Here is a 26069-nt window from a genome sequence, read left to right as displayed (position 1 = left end):
ACTTATTCACAGTTTGAAATTACGACTTTTTATACCAAATATATGCCAATTACTAAAAGCGGCGGTGGGTCACATTTTGACCAAACCCCCCTGCAGTTTTCAAAATATCCCAAACATCCTAAATTCGATACCTGAGCCATATTTTGGATCCAAATTCTGGCTCTCTGCACCTATTTGCAGTTTTAAGTTTCGACTTTTTATACCAAAAATATGCCAATTACTGAAAGCGGCGGTGGGTCACATTTTGCCCAAACCCCCCTGTAGTTTTCAAATTATCCCAAACATCCTAAATTCGATACCTGAGCCATATTTTGGACCCAAATTCTGGCTCTCTGCACCTATTTGCAGTTTGAAATTCCGAATTTTATTCCAAAAATCTGCCAATTACTGAAAGCAACGGTAGGTCATATTTTGTCAAAATCCCCCTGCAGTTTTCAAAATATCCCAAACATCCCAAATTCGATACCTGAGCCATATTTTGGACACAAATTCTGGCTCTCTGCACCTATTCGCAGTTTGAAATTCTGACTTTTTATACCAAAAATATGCCAATTACTTAAAGCGGCCGTGGGTTTGTTGTAATCCACAAGTTAGTAGGAATTATTAGCTAGAGGATCATTACTACAACACTTAACGAATGATGATTGGAAGTACATGTTAAGTAGACAGACTATGGATCACATATCTAAGAAAGGTCAATGGATTAAGACCGAAGCTGTTTAGCCAAATTAATAATTCCTGGATTGAGGAATTATTTTTCGTCAGGCTTCTAGGATCAAGGTTACCGCTCTAGGGATAAGGTTAATCGGATTATACCTTCCTTGAGAGGCGTGGTGAAATGTTTGAGGCCATGTTTGGCTAAAGTCAGTCTCATTGTGGGAGTTGAACTGAGAAGTCCTCTGGATCTCCGTTTGTGGCAGCAGCGAAGTGTAGCAGACAGCTATGCGAGAGCCTGATGTGATCTTAGTTACCAAGTTAAGTCTGCAGTATGTGAGTATTGAATGTTAGACTAACCGGGTGTGGAGCGTTGTAGTAATCATTCCGTATTAGGGACTTATGCGGAAGTTACGAGTGTGGGTGGTGATCGCGGAGGTCAAGTGGTCTATGGGTATTGGAAGTGTATTGACCTAATAGAGTATGTTAATATGTTATTATTTGTCAGAGTCTATTCTTTGTAATTAAATGACAAAACCCGACGGCCTTTAAATACCTTCCATATGTTCATTCATTGTGTTCCAGTACAAACCTAGTGGTATGCCTCAAGGGTCTGGTGTGTGTAGGAGTATAGGTGGTAGTAACGGTTGCTGAGGCAAGGTGTTATGTGTTGTGTAATCGCTGTGTTCGGAATGAACCGGGGTTCAGCGTCACAACATATTTGGTGGCAGCGCAAACAGGTTTTGGAACACTGTGAGAGATGAAGGAAGTGTGTTACTGGTTTAGTTGGTGAGGGAATGTTCGGGAATTGGTAGACGTCGGGTTGTTTTCAGGACGGTGGATATTGGAGTGAGAAAGGGAAGGTGCGTGGGCCATGGAGTGGCCATAGTGGGGTGTAGGGCCAAGTGGAGTGGCCACGTTGTGCGGCAGGGAAAGGTCCCCTAAGGGGTGGAAACTGAAGTGTGGGGAACTGATAAGTGACGTTGTTAATGGTGGCTTAAAATTATAAGTGATTCTAGTGAGATTAAGGGAATAAGGCCAAGTAAGGTTACTGTACGGTAAAGCGTCAAGCTGGTTCATACACGAGCACATAAGGGGCGAGTAGCCATGACGGGTACGGGTAGTAATAGGGGCGCCAGTGGCCAGGCCACGAGTAATGTCGGTCAGGGTGAGAGTGGTGATAACACGGCGGCGTTGCTTACAGCGCAGGCGGCAGCGTCAGAGACAATTGGGCAGGTTGCACAGTGGTTGAAAAATGTGTTGAGCACGCATGAGACGACTAATGCAGGACCTAAGGTATATGGAGACATACCCACGTTTTGGGGCGCCAAACGGGATTGGAAAGGTCAGTTACTGACGGATATTAGAACATTTTTCTTTGCTCTAGAGAAGGCGACTAGTGTGGGGTCATGGTCGGATCAGGCAAAGATTGCATTGGCATATTCCAAGGTGAAAGGGGAAGCAAAGACCCTGCTCAACTCGGCGGAAATTAGAGAAATAAATAGTTATAGCGAGTTTAAGCAGGAACTGATAGATCATTACGATGTGCAGCACGATGCAGTAGAACTAAAGGCTCAGTTAGCTGCACTTAAACGAGAACCAGGGGAACAATTAAGGGCGTTTGGCCATAGAATAAGACTCTTGGGTGATGTGATTGAGCGGACGGAAACGCAGTTCACGGGGGTAGTAAGAGATTCTATGCAACGGAGTGTTTTTTTCGGTGCATTACCGCGGGAAAGTGCGTTACACTGCAGGGAAGCTAAGTGTTTTAAGGAAGCGGTGAAACATGCAGTGTTTTGGGCGGAGAATAGCCCGACACAAACTGACAGAGGATGACATTTTCAAGGAAGTGTCCCCTAAGGAACAAGCAAATCTTGCAGACACGCAAGAGAGATAGGCTCAGCTCTGGGCCCCAGTAGCTCAGCCAGTGGAGGATGGACCCGCGGCGGGGGCCACACATTAAAAGGGGAAGAGGCGAGGTGCTCCTCGACGTAACAATAATAAGGGCTGGGAGCCAAGGGTGTTCCAGGGACACAATACGAGTGGGGTATCGTGGGGACCCCATCAGGGTACTCGTGGGCAGCGAGGAGGCTATAATCAAAGGGCACGTGGAGGCAGGTTCACTCCTGCTCCACCACGATACACGCCTGCTCAGGGAGCAACAGGAATGTACCACCAGAACCAGGGTACCGGTAGAGGGTATCCCCGGGGAACGGGGTACACTGCAGGTAAACACGAGCCAGAACGACCTAAGCAGACAAAAGTGTGTAAGCTATGTGGTGACGGTAGTCACTTGGCCTGGCAGTGTAAGCTTTTTGTTCCACCTAATTACCCAGTGTGTGCAGTAGGGGGTGGCGGACAGTGGTTGTGTACCGTCGGGTCGGGTCATCCCATAAAGGTGCATTTACGGTTAAAGGGCACTATCTATACAGCCTTGGTGGACATCGGTGCTTCCGTGTCCATCATGAGTCGTAGCGTGTTAGGATCAGACGTCAGGCTGATACCGAACAACAGGAGATTAACGGCGGTGGGGGATAATGCGTTGCGGGTGTTGGGAGAGACAACTGTGGATTTCCAGCTAGAAGATAGATGGTTTAAACATAGTTTTGTAGTAATACAGGATATAGAGCTGAAACATACCAACATTGTCCTGGGAATTGATTTCCTCGAAAAATACTCATGTACCATAGCGTTCAGCGCAAGGGGGAATAAATTGGTATGTGGGGGTCAAGCGGTAGACGTTAACAAGGTGAGGAGTAGAGAAGGAGTAGCAGTAGTGAGGGGTAACTGTGGTAACTCGGCTGGGGACCAGTAGTGAGGGGTAACTGTGGTAACTCGGCTGGGGACCAGAATATACAGTGGGCAGTCACGGTACCCAAGGATGTCACCATTCCGGGAGAAGCATCCTCAGTGATTAAAATGGCATGTAAAGCCAAGGGAGTAGACGTTGTGCAAATTGAGCCATTGGATAATCCAACAGGGTTGGTGATAATGGAGACTATTGAAGACATAAATGAAGGGGTAATTCGGTTGAGGGTTTTTAATCCCTCTCGGTGGCCAGTCACTTTGAGTAAGCATGCACAGGTAGCGTGGGGGCACCCTGTGGAGGAGATTATTGCAGCCATGTCAGTAAGTCAGAGTGAGGGCGATGAGGATAGAATGGATAAATTAATGGGAATAGTGGATAGGATGTCCATGGAAAGGGAGGTTAAGGAAGCCTTAAGGGGCTTAGTCAGGGAGTTCCCGGATGTTTTTGCGTTGAGAGGGGAACCCCTAGGGTGCATTACTCAAGGAGCACATAGGATTGACGTAGAGGGCGCACATCCAGTATATACGAGAGCATATAGCATACCAGTGGCACACCAGAGGGAGGTGAAAGAGGAGATAAGCCAGCTAAGGGAGCATGATACCATTGAACCATCCAGTTCCCCGTGGCACAGCCCTCTCGTAGTAGCCAGGAAAAAGAATGGGGGAGTGAGGTTATGCGTAGATTTCCGCAAAATTAACAAGCTGACGAAGGACGAAGCATACCCATTACCTAACATACAGGACACATTGTCACACTTGAAGGGTACACCATATTTTACCACATTAGACCTGCTCAGTGGGTATCACCAGATACCGCTGGAGGAAGAGTCGAGGGAAATCACAGCGTTTAGTGCGTGCAACGAGCTCTGGCAATATAAACGACTTCCTTTCGGGTTGAAGTCAGCACCTGCTGTGTTCAGTAGGCTAATGATGAGTGTATTATCGGGGATGATAGGTCCCACAGCGTTGCTGTACCTCGATGACGTAATCGTGCTGGGAAAGTCATTAGAGGAGCACATGCATAATTTGAGGAAACTCTTACTAAGGCTGAGGTCACACAACCTCAAAGTGAATTTCGAAAAATGCAGTTTTTTTTTTTTGGAGAATCGGTAACATTCCTGAGTCATACAGTGGGCCGGATGGGTATCAGTCCATTGCCAGATAAAACCAGGGATATTCAAGAGTTCCCAGTTCCACAGAACAAGAAAGAGTGCAAATCTTTCCTGGGGTTGGTTAGCTATTATCGGCGATTTATTAAAGATTTTTCAAAAATTGCAAGACCATTACATCAGATCAGTGGACTTGCAGAGTTCGTGTGGGGGAAGGAACAACAGCAGGCGTTCCAGGTACTGAGGGCTGCTGTCAGCTCTCGCAGTATCTTGGCCACCCAGATTTTAGCAAACCGGGTCTGGTGTATGCGGATGCTTCTGGCGCAGCGATAGGTGGTGTGGTAGCTCAGGTGGATGAGCGAGGACGGGAGCGTCCCATTGCATTTTGTTCACGAGTACTATGTCCTGCAGAGAGGAACTATAGTACGATTGAGAGGGAAACGCTAGCGATCACATTCATATTACAACGGAACCGGTACATCTTGCTTGGACATGAAATTTGGCTCAGAAGCGATCACAAACCCCTTAAGTATGTGTTCGAGTCCAAGGAGCCTTGTCAGCGACTGGCACGGTGGGTTACCTCGCTCTCAGAGTTTAACATTACAAACTTTGAACATGTACCAGGGAAAAGCAATGTGGTCGCTGACGCGTTGTCAAGGTGTCACAATGTAGCAGTGATGAGTGAAAGGGGGGAGGAAGATGTGTCGTGGAATGTGAGGGAGTTGATACGAAGTCAGGAAGGTCACCCCCTGTGGGGGGAGGTAAGGAAGTTTTTAAGGGGTCAGCGTGCGGAGTTGAGGAAGTCACTTCCAGCACCAGTGGATGAGTTTGTGGTTGAAGATGAGGTGTATCATCTTGGTAGGGTTTCGGGTATACGGTCTGAACCAGTATACCAGGCAGTCTTGACACCGGAGTTCCAGAGGACTGCAATGTATCTGTGTCATAACATCCCAGCAGCAGGCCATGGAGGGGAGTCCAAGACGTTGCAGAGGGCACGTCAAAGGTTCTATTGGCCATCCATGGGTAATTATATCAAGGTTTTTGTAGCCTCTTGTGACAGTTGTCTGAGGTACAAGGCACATAGGTTGGGGGCGGAACCTTTGCGTAGGTGGCCGGAGGTGAGTACTCCCTTCGAGAGAGTACACATAGATCTCATTGGGCCGCTACCACAAGCTCATTCAGGGGCGAGGTACATATTTGTAGCAGTGGATGCACTCACACGGTTCACTGTGGTGAGTGCACTCCGTTCTAAGTCGGCAGAGGATGTGACCCAGGCCATGGTGGAAAGTGTGTTAACCAGGTTTGGGGCTCCTCAACAAGTTGTGTCAGACCAAGGGTCAGTGTTTATCAATCAAGTATTTCAAAGCATCGCGAGTGTGTATCAATTCAAACATACTCCAGTGCTGGCATATCGGCCATCGGCGAATGGTTTGGTTGAAAGACACAATGCTGAAGTAATCAGTATTCTGCGGCATTTGGCTGCAGATGATGTGCTTGCATGGGATCAGAGTTTGTCGATGGTGGAGTCGGCGCTCAACACGGCGTTCAATAGGTCGGTGGGAGAAACCCCGCATTTTTTGTTGCATGGGTTCGATCCCCGACTTCCGTTCACGACGTTCACAAGCAAGCAACCGCCATGCTATGCGTTAGACTTCAAAAGTGTTGTCTGTAGGCGAGCAACCAAGGCATTTGACTTGGTGAAACTACATTTAAGAAAGTCGACAGAGGTAGCAGAGGCATATTATAATGCGCGGAACAAGGTCCAAGCAAAGGTGATCAATGAAGGTGATAGGGTATTCGTGAAGCAGATGCACGCTCAGGCAGAAGGTAAGTTGGCACCCAAGTTTGTGGGGCCATGTCGGGTAATTAGCAAAAAGAATGCAGAAGTGAAGGTTAAGGTGCTAAACACAGGGCATGTGTTCTCCTGTCACCCAGACCGCGTCTATACACTGACCGGTCAGGCAAGTGAGGAGCCATACCCTACGGGGAGTGTGCCAGGGGAGAGCACACCAGCGGCTGAGAACATAGGTAGGGGTACGAGGAGTTGGCAATGAAGGGTAGATAACACAGAACAGCCTTCGCAGGACCGGGGACAAGGTCCACAGGCGACGGTGACACATCGCTATCCGACCCGCTCTCGTGGGGTCATGAACACAGGAGGAGCATAGTATGTACTGTAGAGTAGTGCATGGCCATGGTAGTTTTGTAGAGTGTGGGGTAGTGTGTAGAGTGTGGTGTTGAGTGGTGCATGGGCATAGTAGTTTTTGTAGAGTGTGGGGTAGCGTGTAGAGTGTGGTGTTGAGTGGTGCATGGGCATAGTAGTTTTTGTAGAGTGTGGGGTAGCGTGTAGAGTAGTAGCGTGTGTAGTGGGTGGTGTAGTGTTGTGGCGTTTGGACGCCTGGTATGGAGTGTGGTGTTGTGGAGTACATAGCAGCACAGGAGGCCAGGTGGTGGTGGGTACGGTGAGTATCGGTGTAATGAGGTCAGGTGCGTCAGGACGCGGAGCCTGGCTGTTGAGAGACGTGGTGTTATAATGAGGTCATCAGTGGTTGGGTTGACCAGAGGTGATGGTGTGTCGGAGTGGGGAAGTCTTATGGATAAGATTACAATGTAGAATTTCAAAATTTCAGGTGTTGGTGGTTGCAGTGGGCGAGCCAAGTAGATATACTAATTTCTCATTAAGTTGTTACAGGAATCTTGCTAGAGGCGAGCCAGTGGCAGTATGATGCTTTAGTGACATTAGTTGTGAAATGATTTTAATGTGGTATTTATTGTGATAATGTATGTGTATGTATATACTGTATGTGTATGTATATACTGTATGTGTATGTATATACTGTATGTGTATGTATATACTGTATGTGTATGTATATACTGTATATTACCTCATCGGCACCATTACTGAGTGTTAGGCTTGAGAAGGTCCCCCGGGATCATGTCACAGAGCTTCAGGTAGAGTAGAAGGGAAGCTATGAGGCTACACTCAGTAATTCTAGAAAAAAAAGGGGGAGGAAGTGAAGCCAACGTGACATTATAGGCGAAATTCGCCCCCTGACATCAAAGCAGGGATAAGGGCCAGCTGCAATGGTTTTGCAGCTGCGCTCAGGCTTTATACGGGAAGAGAGTAAGGAGCCGAGGAGGTTATCTAATAATGGGATCGAGCCAGGGGGCTCCAAGGGAATATTTTGCAGGTACAGCGGTCGGGAAGGTGTGAATACAGGTGGACACACTCTGGGCGGATGGGCCTAGAGTAATGTTCTACAGCTGTGGTGAGCACAGCAAGGAAGGATGACCAGAGAGCTGTGAGGTATCTATAGCGTTCTGGGATTGGTGCCCTGGAACGAGACGTCAGCACAGACCCGAGGAAACATGACCCTGGGGTAGGAATCTCCGTTGCTCTGGAGGCCAGGATCACGTTAGCTCAGAGCAACGATGGGACATTGACAACATTCACCAGGCTGGACAGCCTGGGTTTTGTCTGGGTCATGGAGGATCTATGACCTAGCAACCATGGGACACGATGACCAGAGAAGTGATGCTGCTAATTGTGGAGGAGGCCAGTGAAACATTGTGTGATCATTGTAAGCCCTTATGTCAACAGTACAGGGCAAGATGTTAAATTGTCAGTAACTTATTAATAAGGATGAAGAACCTTAGATATATATGTGTTGGGTATACATTAAGGACTAGTGTCCGTTCTGGTTAAGTGCCAGCATTCTGGTCCATGTAATTTTATGGTTATGTTTGTATGTAATTATATGTCAGCAGTTTAGGTATATGTGCATTGTTGGAGATGGGAAAAATTATTACAGACTATTTTACCTGTGCTATGATGTGAATATAATGTATATGTTGGAGAAGTGTTGTGAGTCATGTCGGGGAAAATTTTAATTTATTTCATCGTGTGTATGATGAACTTATTGGATGATTTTTTAGTTGTACACATATGGTGGGTGCATCCTCCAGGTCCTTGCACTAATGGAACCATTGCAATGATGTATATGGGGACATAAGCGTGTTTAAGGAGGGGAGTGGTGTTGTAATCCACAAGTTAGTAGTAATTATTAGCTAGAGGATCATTACTACAACACTTAACGAATGATGATTGGAAGTACATGTTAAGTAGACAGACTATGGATCACATATCTAAGAAAGGTCAATGGATTAAGACCGAAGCTGTTTAGCCAAATTAATAATTCCTGGAAAGAGGAATTATTCTTCGTCAGGCTTCTAGGATCAAGGTTACCACTCTAGGGATAAGGTTAATCGGATTATACCTTCCTCGAGAGGCGTGGTGAAATGTTTGAGGCCATGTTTGGCTAAAGTCAGTCTTGTTGTGGGAGTTGAACTGGCAAGTCCTCCGAGGTCTCCGTTTGTGGTAGCAGCGAACTGTAGCAGACAGCTATGCGAGAGCCTGTTGTGATCTTAGTGACCAAGTTAAGTCTGCAGTATGTGAGTATTGAATGTAAGACTAACCGGGTGTGGAGCGTTGTAGTAATCATTCCGTATTAGGGACTTAGGCGGAAGTTACGAGTGTGCGTGGTGATCGCGGAGGTCAAGTGGTCTATGGGTATTGGAAGTGTATTGACCTAATAGAGTATGTTAATATGTTGTTATTTGTCAGAGTCTATTCTTTGTAATTAAATGACAAAACCCGACGGCCTTTAAATACCTTCCATATGTTCATTCATTGTGTTCCAGTACAAACCGAGTGGTACACATCAAGGGTCTGGTGTGTGTAGGAGTATAGGTGGTAGTAACGGTTGCTGAGGCAAGGTGTTATGTGTTGTGTAATCGCTGTGTTCGGAATGAACCGGGGTTTAGCGTCACGACACGGGTATAGGCCGAGTCAGGCCCGGGTATAGGCCCAGACAGGCCCGGGTATAGGCCCAGACAGGCCCGGGTCCAGGCCCAGACAGGCCCGGGTATAGGCCGAGACAGGCCCGGGTATAGGCCCTGACATGTCCGGGTATAGGCCCAGACAGGCCCGGGTCCAGGCCCAGAAAGGTCCGGGTCCAGGCCCGGGTCCAGGTCCAGACAGGCCCGGGTCCAGGCCCAGAAAGGCCCGGGTCCAGGCCCAGACCTGGTTTTCCCTCTTGGAGTTGGAGTTGGTTTTGTTTGTGGATTTGGAATGAGGGAAGAGGCGGGCTGGATGAGGCAGTTTATGTCTTTGGAAATATTTGTAATCATTTTATTTAGAGATGAGTGTGAGCAGAAATGACACACTATAGTAGTAATTTATAGTGAAGATAATAATGTATTTTCCAAATGAGAAAAAATTATGCGAGGCGAAAACTGGCATAATACATGCCAGATAAAAGTAGGTTGGCAACAACTCCACAATAAAAGATTTCGTTGTGGAGGAGATTCCCGCCCGAAGGTCGGCCATCTTGGCGCGCAGAATGAACGCTCCTGGCTGGACTTTCTTTCCACACCTCGCCTGGAGCTCATCTTTGAATTCAGATGGCTTTTTTGGGCCAGTGTGTGCTCACTGCAGCTACCCAGGGGCTCACAGCACCGGGGGAGGCCGGAGCCTCACTAATGGACGCCTCCCCGAGCGGGGGCGCCATGTCCGTTGACAGCAAGTCCCAGAGAGGAAAACGTCTGCTGGAAAATGAGTCGGCTGATGCTGCGCCAAAGCGAGATGCTAAGAGAATGTCTTTGCCTTCAGAAGACCTTTCTCTTGTGGTACCTCATTCCTCGTTTGTGGTTGTCCTAATCCAGTCAGAATCAGCTCAGTGCGTGGTTGCAAATCCTCGTACCTTAGGTGCAGCAATTGAGGCTTCGGTATTGTGGCCACATTGCCTGCCTGAGACCGGGCGTACCCTGGGTAGGGGTGCAGCACTGAAGCTACACATAAAAAAGGAAGCTCACATCCGTGTATCCGACATTATTAAGTGGGGGGACTGGCCCGTCAGATGCCGACAGGTATTGTTGCAGGAGCAGTCTCGGGCCCGGTATGGGAAGATTGGCCCAATGACCAGAGTGTTGATGTGGATAACATCCAGACCGCTCTGCATGTGTTAGGGGGTGCATCAGCGGGATTATTGGAAGTTACCAGGATTCACGGAGCAACAAACCCAACATCCATGGTCCGTGTAAAGTTCGATGGGCCCCTCCCTGATCGGGTGGCACTACACAGGACCTCGTATCAGGTCCAGCCCTACAACTTCCCTGTGTTACGATGTTACGCTTGTTATCTATTGGGCCACAGTCGCCTCGCCTGCCATAATGAAGCACACTGTGCAAACTGCGGCAAAACAGGCCATACAGACAGATATAACAGTGGGTGCAACTTCAGGGGAAGGTCAAGCTTCCCATGACCTTGGAGTCATTGGATATGGGTTTGTGGATGACCTGACCTAGCAGTTTATGCCTTTGGGGAGATCTCCCCCCCCTTGGCATATATGCATTAATGATATATAATGCATATGCCAGCCAGTCCAAGTCTAATCTTAAGATAATTCTCCTATCTCTCAATTTCTTCTTTACCTACTCTTCACAGCAAATCTTTGTCACCCACATTGAACAATATTCTAAGTCTTCACTACCCCAAAACTTGCCTCGCCACCCAACTTTTACCTTACCACACACCTTTGCTACCCATCATTTGGTTTGTATTAAACATTCAAGGTTAAATGTTCGCCTTTGATCACCTAGCAGCAATTGAGGATACAGATGTAAGCTGATTAGAGAGTCGCGTTCTGAGTGTAAACTAGTAGAACGTAAATCAAGAAACTGCAGATGGCCTATTGTCCTGCACGTGGCACTTCCTATTTATATCCACCTACACTCATTCATATACGTCTAACCTAAGCTTCAAACAATCAAAGATTCCTATGCCTATTATGATCCAGTAATATGGATCCAGTGATCCAGTAGTATGATCCACAATAGATTTGAGAATGGTCCAGGACGGACCGAAACGTCGTTGTTCCTTCACCTTCTAGTGTGTGGTCTAGTCAACATACTTCAGCCACGTTATTGTGACTCGTCGTCTGCACATGATCCAGTAATTTGTTCCACAAATTCACAACCCAGTTACCAAACCAGTATTTACCCAGGTATTTCCTAAATCTAAACTTATCTTCATTTAAAGCCTTATCAATATCTCCCTTGTTATGCCCATTCATCCACTTGTACACTTCAATCATGTCACGTTAAGGTTTTTCCAACATCTCTTCATACGGAAGCTTTCTAATTTGCAGGATTAACTTTGTCATCCTAACTGACGTGTTCTAGTGAATTATGTCCATTCTTTAGTATGGCGACCAAAACTGAACTGAGAGTGTTCGCCTAGCTCTGGGCGGAGGTGGACGTGTCGCCTGTGGGCTCCTGGTTTGCTGGCCCGTGGTAGTTTGTGTGTGTGAGCGGACCCTTGGGGCCGTGGCCCCCCTTCCCCCTGTGAAGCGGAGGGATACTATTGGCTTAGAATTTATCCCAAATGGGACCCGCACTGTGGCGCTGCGCTTGAAGGACTCCATCCCTTCTCCAGCTTCTGGGCTTCATGGCACGCGTGTTCTATGGGGGTCTCGAGCCCCGGACGTGTTTCCGGTGCGGACACTCGGGCCATCAGGCTGCGGGATGTGATGGTCGGGCCTGTGAACCTCTTCAGAGAGGAGGATATTATTGTTACAAATATACAATATACATATAATATTATAAATATATAGATATATACAACAAAACAAGGTAATATGGGAGTAAATAAACAAATTTGTGGCCACTGTAACAACTTCTTAAAGACGAAGGTAACGGGAATTGAATGTTATATCTGTAAGACTAGATTCCATTCAGCTTGTACAGGAGTGAATAACACTACGGCACTGAGAGCTGGCCACTTGCTCTGGGTGTGTAAAAATGACCTGCCAGCTTGGAATATCCTAAAAACCTTCTAGATAACATGACGCATGATCGGAAAACATCATTCATTGGAAGCCTACCAGCCATCCAGAAGGAGTGGGAAAGGAACAACAATTCTAAAATACAAGGGGCGGAGGCTATAGTCAGGGATGAAACTGAGGCTCAAACTCAGGAAGTTGTAAACTCTGACTCAGTAGGCCAGGATTTAGATGACAGTAAACTAGAAAGTGTACCAGACAGCACTGACAGCTCGATAGGTACAGACACCACGACGGTTCTCGATAGAGCAATTCAGAACAGAAGGACAGACTTATGCAAATTTTATGCAAAGGGCATATGCAGACATAGATATGCTGGTAATAAGAAAGGATTAGAATGCAGTTACCAACATCCCAAAAAATGTTTAAATTTGCTTAGGAAAGGTGAGTGTCGATTTGGATCAATATGTAGGTTTTTCCATCCTGACATGTGCCAAACCTCACTGGAGGACAGAAAATGCTATGACCTTAGCTGCCCACACTTTCACGTGAAAGGCACGGAACGCTACATAAAGAGTGGCAAGCAGGATAATGAATTTGGAGGGAACTCTATAAATTTTTTATACCAGACCGGCAGAGAATTCAAAAGGAGCAGCATGGAGAGTGTATGGAACTGGATGCCAGATCCACTTGCATTCCAGAATTACAGATACAATTACCCACCGAAAGGGAACTACAACTACGACAGAAAACTGCCCTACAAAAATCAGTACTGGTCAGAACAAACTCATTATGTCCACGAATAATGGACTTGCCGAAAAAGTCTCCCATTCAAACTATCACTAATAGAGTAACCTCATTCATCTTTGCCAACATACAAGGATTGAAAACAAGAACAAACAACAAAGTACAGTTCATAAATGGCCTCCTCACGGAGTCAAATGCAGTATTTGGAGCTTTCACAGAAACCCATGCAGGGGAATTGTTGGACAGTGAGATCTGGATTCCAGGATATAACCTATACAGGTGTGATAGGAAAATTAGGTCACATGGAGGAGTGGGTCTGTATATTAGGGAAGACCTTGTATGCTCGGAGCTCCTAAACGTTACAAATGAGGTGGTAGAGGTACTGGGATTAAAAATAGAGAAAATAAATTTAGTAATTATACTAATATACAAACCGCCAGATGCAACGGCTGAGGAATTCACAGAACAGATAAGCAAAATTGAGAATAGCCTTGATAATTTGGAGAACCCGATACCTGATATTATCTTCCTAGGTGACTTCAACTTGCCTAGTCTCAGGTGGAAAATAGCAAACAATAATATTATACCAGGAAATCTATCAGGACCTAATCAACCACAGATTAGAGAACTACTTAGATTCTGTGACAAATTTTCACTCAATCAGCAGATATCGGAGCCAACGAGAAATTAAAATATTCTAGATCTGGTCTTTACGAACAATGAAGACATTATCAGAGACATTACGATATCAGATACCACATACTCAGATCACAAACTCATTGAAGTGCAAACGACCATCAATACTCAGAATAGACCTAAAACGTTGATAAAGCGAGAGGGGCTATTCAGTAAATTCAATTTTAATAATAAAAGGATAGACTGGGAGATAATAAACAGGGCACTTACAAACATTCCATGGGAAACTGTTCTAAATAATACAAGTCCTACAGAAAGAATAGAAAAACTGACTTCAGAAGCGTATCAAGTCTGTCTGAAACATGTTCCTTTGAGGAAAGCCAGAAAGAGATCTAACGTAGAAAGAGAACGCAGACGACACTATAAACGCAGGAAAAAAATAACGGAACTGCTTATGCAGACACGAATTTCCCGTCAAAGAAGGAATAATTTAAATAGGGAGATTGAAGAAATCGAGCGGAAATTGAAACACTCATATGAAACTGAAGAAAGGCAGTTAGAACAGAAAGCAATTCAAGAAATAAAGAAAAATCCAAAATATTTCTTCTCATATGCGAAATCAAAAGCAAAAACCACTGCCAGTATTGGACCTATTCGTACAAGTGAAGGTTCATACACGGAGGATGACAAAGAAATTAGTGAAATCCTAAAAAAGCAGTATGAGGACATGTTTAGCACTCCAATAAACAACATGGTGGAAGATCCAGACAATTTCTTTATGCGGGATATTCAAACCCCTGTAAATATAACTGATATAAACACGAGCGCACTAAATTTTGAAAAAGAAATTGAAAACATGCCCATGCACTCGGCCCCAGGTCCAGACTCATGGAATTCAATATTTATAAAGAAATGCAAAGTGCCGGTAGCAAAGGCACTCAGTATAGTGTGGAGGAAGAGCTTGGACACGGGGGAGATACCAGATGCACTTAAAGTAGCAGACATAGCCCCTCTACACAAGGGAGGGAGCAAAGCATTGGCAAAAAATTATAGACCAGTTGCACTAACATCGCACATCATAAAAGTATTTGAGAGAGTGATTAGGAGTCAGGTCACCAATTTCATGGAGGCCAATGACCTTCACAACCCAGGCCAACATGGATTTCGAGCGGGAAGATCGTGCCTCTCACAGCTACTTGAGCACTACGATAAAGTCAATGAGGCATTAGAAGAGAAACGGAATGCTGATGTGTTATACACGGACTTCGCAAAGGCTTTCGATAAATGTGACCATGGCGTGATAGCACACAAAATGAAGTCAATGGGAATAACCGGTAAAGTAGGACGCTGGATACTAATTTTTTGTCAAACAGGACTCAGCGAGTAACTGTCAACCATAAAAAATCTAGTCCAAGTGCAGTGAAAAGCTCTGTACCTCAGGGTACAGTCCTTGCACCGCTGCTTTTCCTTATTCTCATCTCAGATATAGACAAAAATACAAGTCACAGCTTCGTATCATCCTTTGCAGATGACACAAAAATCAGTATGAAAATTACCTCGGCTGAGGACATTGAAAAACTTCAAGCTGATATTAATAAAGTTTTCGACTGGGCATCAGAAAATAACATGATGTTTAACAGTGATAAATTCCAGGTACTCAGGTACGGTAAAAATGAGGACCTTAAACATAATACAGAGTACAAAACACAATCAAATGTACCCATAGTAGGAAAACAGCATGTAAAGGATTTGGGAATAATAATGTCTGACGACCTAACGTTTAAGGAGCATAACCAAGCAAATATTGCGACAGCCAGAAAAATGATAGGATGGATTACGAGAACTTTCAAATCCAGGGATCCCATCACAATGGTTGTACTCTTCAAGTCACTTGTGTTGTCCCGTCTTGAGTACTGCTCAGTACTCACTTCCCCCTTCAGAGCAGGAGAGATTGCTGAAATAGAGGGAATACAGAGAACATATACGGCACGCATAGACGCAATAAAGCACCTAAATTATTGGGATCGTCTCAAAGCCCTCCAAATGTACTCACTAGAAAGAAGACGAGAGAGATATCAAATAATATACACCTGGAAGATACTGGAGGGCCAAGTACTAAATCTACACAGTAAAATAACAACGTACTGGAGTGAACGACATGGAAGAAAATGTAGAATAGAACCAGTGAAGAGCAGAGGTGCCATAGGCACAATCAGAGAACACTGTATAAACATCAGAGGTCCAGTGAAGAGCAGAGGTGCCATAGGCACAATCAGAGAACACTGTATAAACATCAGAGGTCCGCGGTTGTTCAACGTCCTCCCAGCAAGCATAGGAAATATTGCCGGAACAACCGTGGACATTTTCAAGAGGAAACTAGATTTATTCCTCCAAGGAGTGCCGGACCAACCGGGCTGTGGTGGGTATGTGGGCCTGCGGGCCGCTCCAAGCACCAGCCTGGTGGACCAAACTCTCACAAGTCGAGCCTGGCCTCGGGCCGGGCTTGGGGAGTAGAACAACTCCCAGAACCCCATCAACCAGGTATCAACCAGGACTTTCCCCCGTTGGCAGTCCCGGACCTGTCGGAAGGTGCTGCTGTGGACAGTGTTACTACCCAGTCCTCTGTTGCCCAGTTACCGGTCTCTGATGCCCAGTTATCGGTCCTCTGTTGCCCAGTTACCGGTCCTCTGTTGCCCAGTTACCGGTCTCTGATGCCCAGTTATCGGTCCTCTGTTGCCCAGTTACCGGTCCTCTGTTGCTCAGTTACCGGTCCTCTGTTGCCCAGTTACCGGTCTCTGATGCCAGCCTCGATGTGGCTGTGGGTGTCGGAGTGGGAGGAAGTGCATCCCCCGGCTCCCGCACCTCCGCCTCCCGTGCCTGCCTCGTCTCCAGTCGAGTCTCCTGTGGTGTGTGGTCTCGTGGCTCCGGACGTCGAGGCTGCGCCTCGGCCTGTACTGTCTCCGGCAGCTGTGTCTTCGACTCGTGTCGACGTGCACACTGTGAAGTCTCCTGTGGTGTGTGGTCCTGTTCCCCGGGTTGTTGAGTCTGTCTCCGCCTCGGTGTCTTCTCCGGCTGCCTCCGCGTCACCCGTTGCTGGTTCCCCGGGTTGTTGAGGCTGCGATGTGGGTTCCCGTGTGGTTCCACCGTCTGTATCACAGTCCTCTGTGCGGCCTCTTCCCGTGCCTACCGCCCCCGAGGTGGAGGGAGCCGAGCTGGAGGTTCCTGACTTCATGCGTCGACCACGAGGGTCACGTTAACGCGCCTATGGTAATGTGGGCACAGTGGGATGCTTATCGGAAGAAGTACCCGCATCGTTACTATCCGGATAAATATGAAGATTGACTGTGTGTGTGGTTCTTGCTTTGTGTTGCTTCTTTCTTTCGTTGGTTTGTTCAGTTATGTGTTACGGGTTTCTTTTTTTCTTCCCCTGTTTTCTTACCTAGTTCTTGCTGGGTTATTATACTCTAGTGTGTTTTCTTTTTTTTTTTTTACTCTTTCATTGTTATCTATGTGTAAGATTCCATTTTTGTTTATGCTTATTTACGTTTTGTTCTCTTATCTGTGTCCTATTTACTGTTATATGTTCCGATGTACCGATTCTTTATATTTTATTTGATAATTTACTATGTCATAATTTATAATTTATAATAATGTATAATGTATAATTTATAATTATAATGTATATGTATATTAATGCATAATGTATAATTTACTATGTTACTATTTACTATATTTGCAAATGTTCTGTTTCCTTTGTTCTATGTACTGTGCTGTGTATTGCTTTGTTGTATTCCCTTGTTAATTTCCTGCATTTTCTTTACTATGTTGTATTTACAGTTATTGTGTTCTCGATTCTGGTGTTAATTTTGTATGTGTATTCCTTGTTTATATTTTACCTCTGGTTTTATTGTGCTCCTTGTGTGCTATTGTAATTACTGACGCTTTTGGCCCCTCCGTCTGGGTAGTGCTGCTTTTGTTTGTGTGTGTTTGTGTTCTTATGAGTTTTATGTTATTCTTTGTTTTGACTTTTGTGTTATGGTGATCTGTGTTCCTTGTTATCTGTGTTCTTGTTGTTCTGTGTTTTTTGTAACTCTGCTTTCCTGTTTATTTGGTTAATGTATGCTGTAATTGCTCTGTTTAAAAAATAAAAAGAAAAAAAAATGAACTGCATAATCTAAATGGGGCCTAAACACAATACGTTAATAAACCCAGCCGACTTATTGCTAACTCTTCTATAAATAAATCTATGGGAAAGAAAAGCTCTCAGCCTGCTAAGAAGAGTGTGAAGTTGACTACGTCCATCTAGTTCCACCCGCTCCTCCCCAGAACTAGTTGTTAAATATGCACTTTACCTTGACTCCTCTGATCCAACACTTGTCCACACGTGCCACACTCCTGAAAAAATATTTTTTACATATATTAAGGGCAAGTATAAGTAAGTAATTATCAAAAGAAGGCACCAAACCGGGAAGGCTATGTAGCACCAGGGTAAGTATAAACAGTTTATTTCAAATAAAATCGAGTAGCAAAATATAATTATTAATTTCAAGAACAATAGAAACAATCACTGGAAAAGGTGAAATTGCAATGGAGATTAATTACAGATTGTATCAACAATAGCGAGTAGGCAAGACTGATAAGACTGCAATAGCCTAACGGAATATATTTTTGTCTTGGACTCATGAGGCTATGGTTAAGCATCAATGTTCTTTTAAAGTTACATATAAACACATTACCTTATTAGGGTCTTCCACTAAAACAAACCTTTAGCTAACCTTAGTTAAAAGTACTGTGTATTATTAATTTATATAGCTGTCTATTGGCCTAAATTATATAAATAACATGTTTAAAACCTCTCAAGTACAGTATATGGTCTCTGAGCACTAAACCAACGTTAGAAGCCTAGTGATTACATTGTTAAAAATGACCATTTACAGGTGAATTCATTTTACATCGTAGAGTAAACAAGATGCAAACAATTAACATCTTCCATCTATTAGATAAACAATTATCTAGTCGTCCCTTCACTTTCTAGTGTGTGGTTTGGTCAACATATTTCAGCCCCCGTTATTGTGACTCCTCGTCTGCAATTATCTTCCCCATTTATCTGCACAATTGTTATCCTGATATGACCACTCCATCGCCCTAGTCGTTAACACTAAACAATCTAGGGCGACTTGTTGCTAAACATTATATGCCACCTTTAGCTTAGCTACAAGACACCGTGTACATATTATCAAACTACCTTTAATGTCATAATGCAGCAGTTTGCGCGCTCAAAATACAGATTGGCAAACTCCTCAGGAACCATAGGGGGAACCTTTGACAAGCCGCTGGCTTCCTGTTGCCGTAGAGGGCACCATGGAGAAATGGTGGCCCTCTGGTAAATTTAAGTCAATATTACCTAGGAATTATGATGTACCAGCCATTAAACATCTGGGACTCACAGTTAATATGAAAACAATCCTTAAGAATAGTTAAACGAATCATTGACTTAAACGACCAACATTGAATATTGAACTGTACGAGTCTCTGTTGTGGCCCCATCTGGCCTACTGTGTCCTAATATGGAAACCTCACTTCAAAAACACATCAATGATTTTCCGCTTTGGAGAAAGTTCAAGACAGCAACAACAATCATGCCGGAACTTGTTCAACTGTTACTACCTCGAATCTTTGAAGGACTAACACTATAAATGTTTAAATTGTTATAGATTTTGATAGATTAGCCTATAAATTTTCCTAGAAATTACCTACTTAATATTATCTGTTAGATTAAGGACCTGCCCGAAGTGCTATGCGTACTAGTGGCTTTACAAGAATGTAAACACATAGTGCTATGTACTCCTTGTCACCTGTCCTCTTAAAAATAGCGTCGCTTTTGGCCGTTTACCCGTATGGCCGAATATGGACGTAATTTGAAAATGAAAACAAAATGAAAATAAAGTTTGGATTTTTTTTTCAACAACAATAAGTTAAGGGGCCTCTGATAGGTTAAGTGGGCAGGAAATTCTCATAAAGTTTCAAAACGTTATGAAAAATGTTAATGGAAAGAATCCTCTTCTAAGCTGGCCGAGTAAGCCGGACGACTCAAACAGAAAACAGAACAGTGCGTCACTTTTGTGAGTCGATTTCATTTCAAATTTTGTCCAAATTTGGCCATAGTGCAGCGCATACCAGCCAAAAGTGACGATAGTTTTAAGAGGACGGGTTGATCAGAAACCCAATATAACTTGTAGGTATATAAATAAATAAATAACAGCCGAGGCCTTTGTAATACTGACCAAGTTGGAGGTCATTAATACAGACCACTTCTCTAAAATGTCATATTTGACACAGACTGGCTGGACAACAGCTTCAAGCTCAACAAGCCATAATGTAACACAGAAAATAGATGTGTTGTTTCCCCCATAGGATTATTAACCCATGAACCCGCTTAACCACTCAAGTCGTAAATGGCGAGTCATTCCTCTTGTTCACAACATACACAAGACAAATCCTCAATAAAATAAGGAGGGAGGGAGTAGGAAGGCTGACCTTTGACATGGCGCCGCCGTCCTGTCCCCGTCGAGGCCACTGTAGATGGTGGCCCTTAGGTCAATTCATCATACGAGCCCTTCTCCTTCCATCATTCTGAATCATGCTCATCATACTAACCTGCACCCCCTCAATCCCCCCCCCCCCCACCATCTTCACACAATCTGTGGCCAAAATTTTTCGTTTCATTCAGATTTTCATCAAAATATGTCGAAGATTTCTCTTTGGGTTGTTTTAAGGGGCCTGACAGCCGAGTGGACAGCGCTTCGGATTCGTAATACTGAGGTTCCGGGTTCGATCCCCGGTGGAGGCTGAAACAAATGGGCACTTTCTTTCACCCTGATGACCCTGTTTACCTATCAGTAAATAAGTACCTGGGAGTTAGACAGCTGCTATGGGCTGCTTCCTGGGGATGTGTAAGAAAAAGAAGGCCTGGTCGAGGACCGGGCCGCGGGGGACGCTAAGCCCCGAAATCATCTCAAGATAACCTTAAGATTACTGGCTAACTACTGGCATAGCTATTAAGGCCACCACAAGCGCCCTAATGACTTAACTAGCGGGTACACCTATGGCTGCCACCTGACAATCACCTCTATATTTTGTCTAAATACATATAATATACAAAATAATAACGAATAACAACATGAAGTACACACCCCAAACAATCCTTCCTATAATGATGATTGATTAATGATATGTGTAACACAGATTGATATTGTTAACTGGTAATCAACGTGACCCTTGCCAGGCGGCGGCTGGTCGACAAATGAGCCACACGTTAAGAAGTGGGACTCCCAGACGCGCCACTCACCTTTACTTCACTATAATATCTAAAGTGTCAACCTCTAATACAGTTAAGCATCTGACCACCAGAGGCGCTATCAAACCTTAATGTAGGTCTAAGATCAGATGCTTTTTCAACCCTCACGTCCCCTCTAACTTAACCTAACCTAACCTAACCCAAATACTACTGAAATTTCCAAATATATCGCAAATCTGACTCATGAGCCATATTTTGTAGCCAAATTCTGCTTCTCTGCAGAATTTGCAGTTTGGAATTACGACTTTTTATACCAAAAATATGCCAATTACTGAAACCGCATGACCCACCCAACTGGGCGGCAGCTTTACGAATGCCTATTTATATATTTGATTTAAGCTATAGATTCACACAGTAACGTATATAGTAACGAAAGATATATAAAAATACTGTATAGTTAGTTTGCAATACGATCAGCCAATGGCAATATGAAAGCTAGTTTCGTAGCTATATTTGCAATTATTTGTTTATCTCCCTAAACACAACGATTCTATATTTATATACTTCAATTGAGGAATAGATACACACGATTACTTATAATAATAAATCAAATTCACATAGAATGGAATAATTATTTAACGGCATCATTTATCATCAGTCATATCGAATAACTGCCACCAGCATTAATATTTAGTATATTATTTATTATCTCAGTCAGTTCGAATAACTGAGATCATCATTAATATTTAGAATACTAATTTCATCTTAAATCTCTCTAGTCATTTTGTCGGAAATAACGATTCGTTAGTTGAGCTTAGCACCCATCGTCGTTTTCAGTAATTAGCATATTATCGTTAAACAAAATCGTAATTTCCAACTGTAAATATGTACAGTGAGCCAGAATTCAACTCTTAATATCGCTCAAGAGTCAGATTTGCAACATTTGCGATATTTTGAAAACTGCAGAGGGGGGGGGGGCAAAAATGTGACCCACCGCCGCTTTCAGTAATTGGCATATTTTCGATATAAAATTCGTAATTTCAAACTGCAAATATGTGCAGAGAGCCAGAATATGCCAATTACTGAAACCGGCGGTGGGTCACATTTTGCCCAAACCCGCCTGCAGTTTTCAAAATATTCCAAATATCCCAAATTTGACTCCAGAGCCATATTTTGGAGCCAAATTCTAGCTCTCTGCACGTATTCGCAGTTTGAAATTACGAATTTTTATACCGAAAATATTTAAATTACTGAAGCTTACTGAGCTTCAGTAATTACTAAATTACTGAAATATCTGAAAATTAGCCAAGCTTTTATTATACTCATCAGGTCATAGTATTTCCCCAGTTAATGCATGAAAATCATCTAATGACGACAATTAAACACCTAACCTAACCTATGCCTATATATATGCACAATATGCTATTATAATATCAATTTATATTTGAGAAAATTCCTGTTTTAACAGCATGTTAAAATCTATGAATGCGTCTGTGGGGTCGACCGCTGGATGGAATGGACTTGAGTCGAGGATAGGTTGGCTGGTGGGCAGGCTGGATGAATGGATAGATGGTGGGTTGCTGGATAGATACATTGCTAGTGAGCAGGCTGACAAGAACATACACAATGTTAGGACAAAATTGTTCAAGTTTATGTTAAATCAATCAAGTTAGACTGTGACTAGGGAACGAGTGGGCAGAACAGAGTGGGTGGTTGATAGAGTAACAGGGCGGACGGCACTGGGGGTGGGTTATCTGGAGATGATTTCGGGGCTTAGTGTCCCTGTGGCCCGGTCCTCGATCAGGCCTCTACCCCCAAGAAACAGCCCGTGACAGCTGACTAACTCCCAGGTACCTATTTACTGCTAGGTAACAGGGGCATCAGGGATGAAAGAAACTCTGTCCATTGTTTCTCACCGGCGCCCGGGATCACAGGATCACGCGTTCAGTGTTCTGTCCGCTCAGCCACCGGCTCCCTACTACCAGGCAGCAGTGGGGGCGGGCAGGTAACTGATTGGGTGGGCAGGCCAGCAGGCAGCAGTGACTGACTGACTGGTTGTGACTGTGTAACACCCATGACCTCCCCCCCCTTAGAGTTCACACTCAGGGAAGCCTTCTCCAAGAGGTCAGCCCAGATGACCTCTGGATTATCTTGTATATTGATTAAAAAATTACTGGGTCAGCATAGTTTCAAGTATGTAATATTTCATGATACTCTTGTCAAACATTGCAATGGAATTAGACTCCAGATTCTTATGTGTAAACATCCATGAATCTCCCCCTTTTGGCCAGGTCAGAGGTCAGTCACACACGTAATTAATAACTCCTCTCTTGAAGAGTGGATGGTGAATGTCAAACAAGCTATTATTATTTACAGGGATAGTCAACTCATTGCCGTTTAGGTCAAGTAGGGAGTGTTAAAGTGACAGGGAGTGAACATATTTAGATTTTGTTTTAGTTTTCTTTTAATAAATTAATTAGTTAATAATTTGCATTTTATTATTTCCATGTGTTTATGTGAACTTGTCCTGGTCACGTGGTCCACACGAGGTAGAGTTGGATTGGGCGCCGATTCTAACATCGAGTCGGAATTCATCATTCCCGTGTAATTAATTCCACACTCTAAGTTTCCAAGGTCATCGGTTACTAGTGGGGATCAAGCCCCAAGGTTGATTAATTAGCATGATCGATCCAGACCTCGATCATTGCTTAGAGTTACTGGTCTGGTGGTGGCGGCGGAGGCGACTCTAGGGTTTTGCTCAAAGCCTAGGTCACGTCATACGGGTTGTAGGATCCTAAGTCGGTCAATCGTCTTAGGACCACGTGGCGTGGAGTCGGCTTTAGTAAAAGTTTTGGAGTCCCTTGTAGAGGAATAAAAAGTAAGAATACGGGTAGAGGGAAAAGAAGAAGGAAAGATAAGTAGAGAAGCCCTCCCCGTGTTACAGCAGGACCGAGGACAAGGTTCACAGGCGACGGTGACACATCGCTATCCGACCCGCTCTCGTGGGGTCATGAACACAGAAGGAGCATAGTATGTACTGTAGAGTAGTGCATGGGCATGGTAGTTTTTGCAGAGTGTGGGGTAGTGTGTAGAGTGCGGTGTTGGGTGGTGCATGGGCATGGTAGTTTTTGTAGAGTGTGGGGTAGTGTGTAGAGTGTTGTGTAGAGTAGCATGTGTAGTGGGTGGTGTAGTGTTGTGGCGTTTGGACGCCTGGTATGGAGTGTGGTGTTGTGGAGTACATAGCGGCACAGGAGGCCAGGTGGTGGTGGGTACGGTGAGTATCGGTGTAATGAGGTCAGGTGCGTCAGGACGCAGAGCCTGGATGTTGAGAGACGTGGTGTTATAATGAAGTCCTCAGTAGTTGGGTTGACCAGAGGTGATGGTGTGTCGGAGTGGGTAAGTCTTATGGATAAGATTACAATGTAGAATTTCAAAATTTCAGGTGTTGATAGTTGCAGTGGGCGAGCCAAGTAGATATACTAATTTCTCATTAATTAAGTTGTTACAGGAATCTCGCTAGAGGCGAGCCAGTGGCAGTATGATGCTTTAGTGACATTAGTTGTGAAATTATTTTAATGTGGTATTTATTGTGATAATGTATGTGTATGTATATACTGTATATTACCTCATCGGCACCATTACTGAGTGTTAGGCTTGAGAAGGTCCCCCGGGATCATGTCACAGAGCTTCAGGTAGAGTAGAAGGGAAGCTATGAGGCTACACTCAGTAATTCTAGAAAAAAAAGGGGGAGGAGGTGAAGCCAACGTGACGTTATAGGCGAAATTCGCCCCCTGACATCAAAGCAGGGATAAGGGCCAGCTGCAATGGTTTTGCAGCTGCGATCAGGCTTTATACGGGGAGAGAGTAAGGAGCCGAGGGGGTTATCTAATAATGGGATCGAGCCAGGGGGCTCCAAGGGAATAATTTGCAGGTACAGCGGTCGGGAAGGTGTGAATACAGGTGGACACACTCTGGGCGGATGGGCCTAGAGTAATGTGCTACAGCTGTGGTGAGCACAGCAAGGAAGGATGACCAGAGAGCTGTGAGGTATCTATAGCGTTCTGGGATTGGTGCCCTGGAACGAGACGTCAGCACAGACCCGAGGGAACATGACCCTGGGGTAGGAATCTCCGTTGCTCTGGAGGCCAGGATCACGTTAGCTCAGAGCAACGATGGGACATTGACAACATTCACCAGGCTGGACAGCCTGGATTTTGTCTGGGTCATGGAGGATCTATGACCTAGCAACCATGGGACACGAAGACAAGAGAAGTGATGCTGCCAATTGTGGAGGAGGCCAGTGAAACATTGTGTGATCATTGTAAGCCCTTATGTCAACAGTACAGGGCAAGATGTTAAATTGTTAGTAACTTATTACTAAGGATGAAGAACCTTAGATATATGTGTTGGGTATATATTAAGGACAAGTGTCCGTTCTGTTTAAGTGCCAGCATTCTGGTCCATGTAATTTTATGGTTATGTTTGTATGTAACTATATGTCAGCAGTTTAGGTATATGTGCATTGTTGGAGATGGGAAAAAATATTACAGACTATTTTACCTGTGCTATGATGTGAATATAATGTATATGTTGGAGAAGTGTTGTGAGTCATGTCGGGGAAAATTTTAATTTATTTCATCGTGTGTATGATGAACTTATTGGATGATTTTTTAGTTGTACACATATGGTGGGTGCATCCTCCAGGTCCTTGCACTAATGGAACCATTGCAATGATGCATATGGGGACATATGCGTGTTTAAGGAGGGGAGTGGTGTTGTAATCCACAAGTTAGTAGGAATTATTAGCTAGAGGATCATTACTACAACACTTAACGAATGATGATTGGAAGTACATGTTAAGTAGACAGACTATGGATCACATATCTAAGAAAGGTCAATGGATTAAGACCGAAACTGTTTAGCCAAATTAATAATTCCTGGAAAGAGGAATTATTCTTCGTCAGGCTTCTAGGATCA

General features: G+C 44.4%; 1 long non-coding RNA gene across 1 annotated transcript in view; it reads right to left on the bottom strand.

Annotated features, from left to right (window-relative positions):
* LOC138352801 (uncharacterized) overlaps positions 1–26069 on the bottom strand; it is a 122067-nt gene that overhangs the window by 25808 nt on the left and 70190 nt on the right. Inside the window, exon 3 of the long non-coding RNA XR_011222870.1 lies at positions 18148–18190. This is a non-coding gene — a long non-coding RNA (uncharacterized lncRNA). The remainder of the gene's footprint in view (positions 1–18147; positions 18191–26069) is intronic.

The sequence above is a fragment of the Procambarus clarkii genome, chromosome 55 (genome assembly GCF_040958095.1).
Source record: "Procambarus clarkii isolate CNS0578487 chromosome 55, FALCON_Pclarkii_2.0, whole genome shotgun sequence".
In the NCBI taxonomy this organism is placed as follows: Eukaryota; Metazoa; Arthropoda; class Malacostraca; order Decapoda; family Cambaridae; genus Procambarus; species Procambarus clarkii.
Note: the sequence above shows the minus strand (reverse complement) of the source record. Positions and strands in the feature narration are given on the sequence as shown.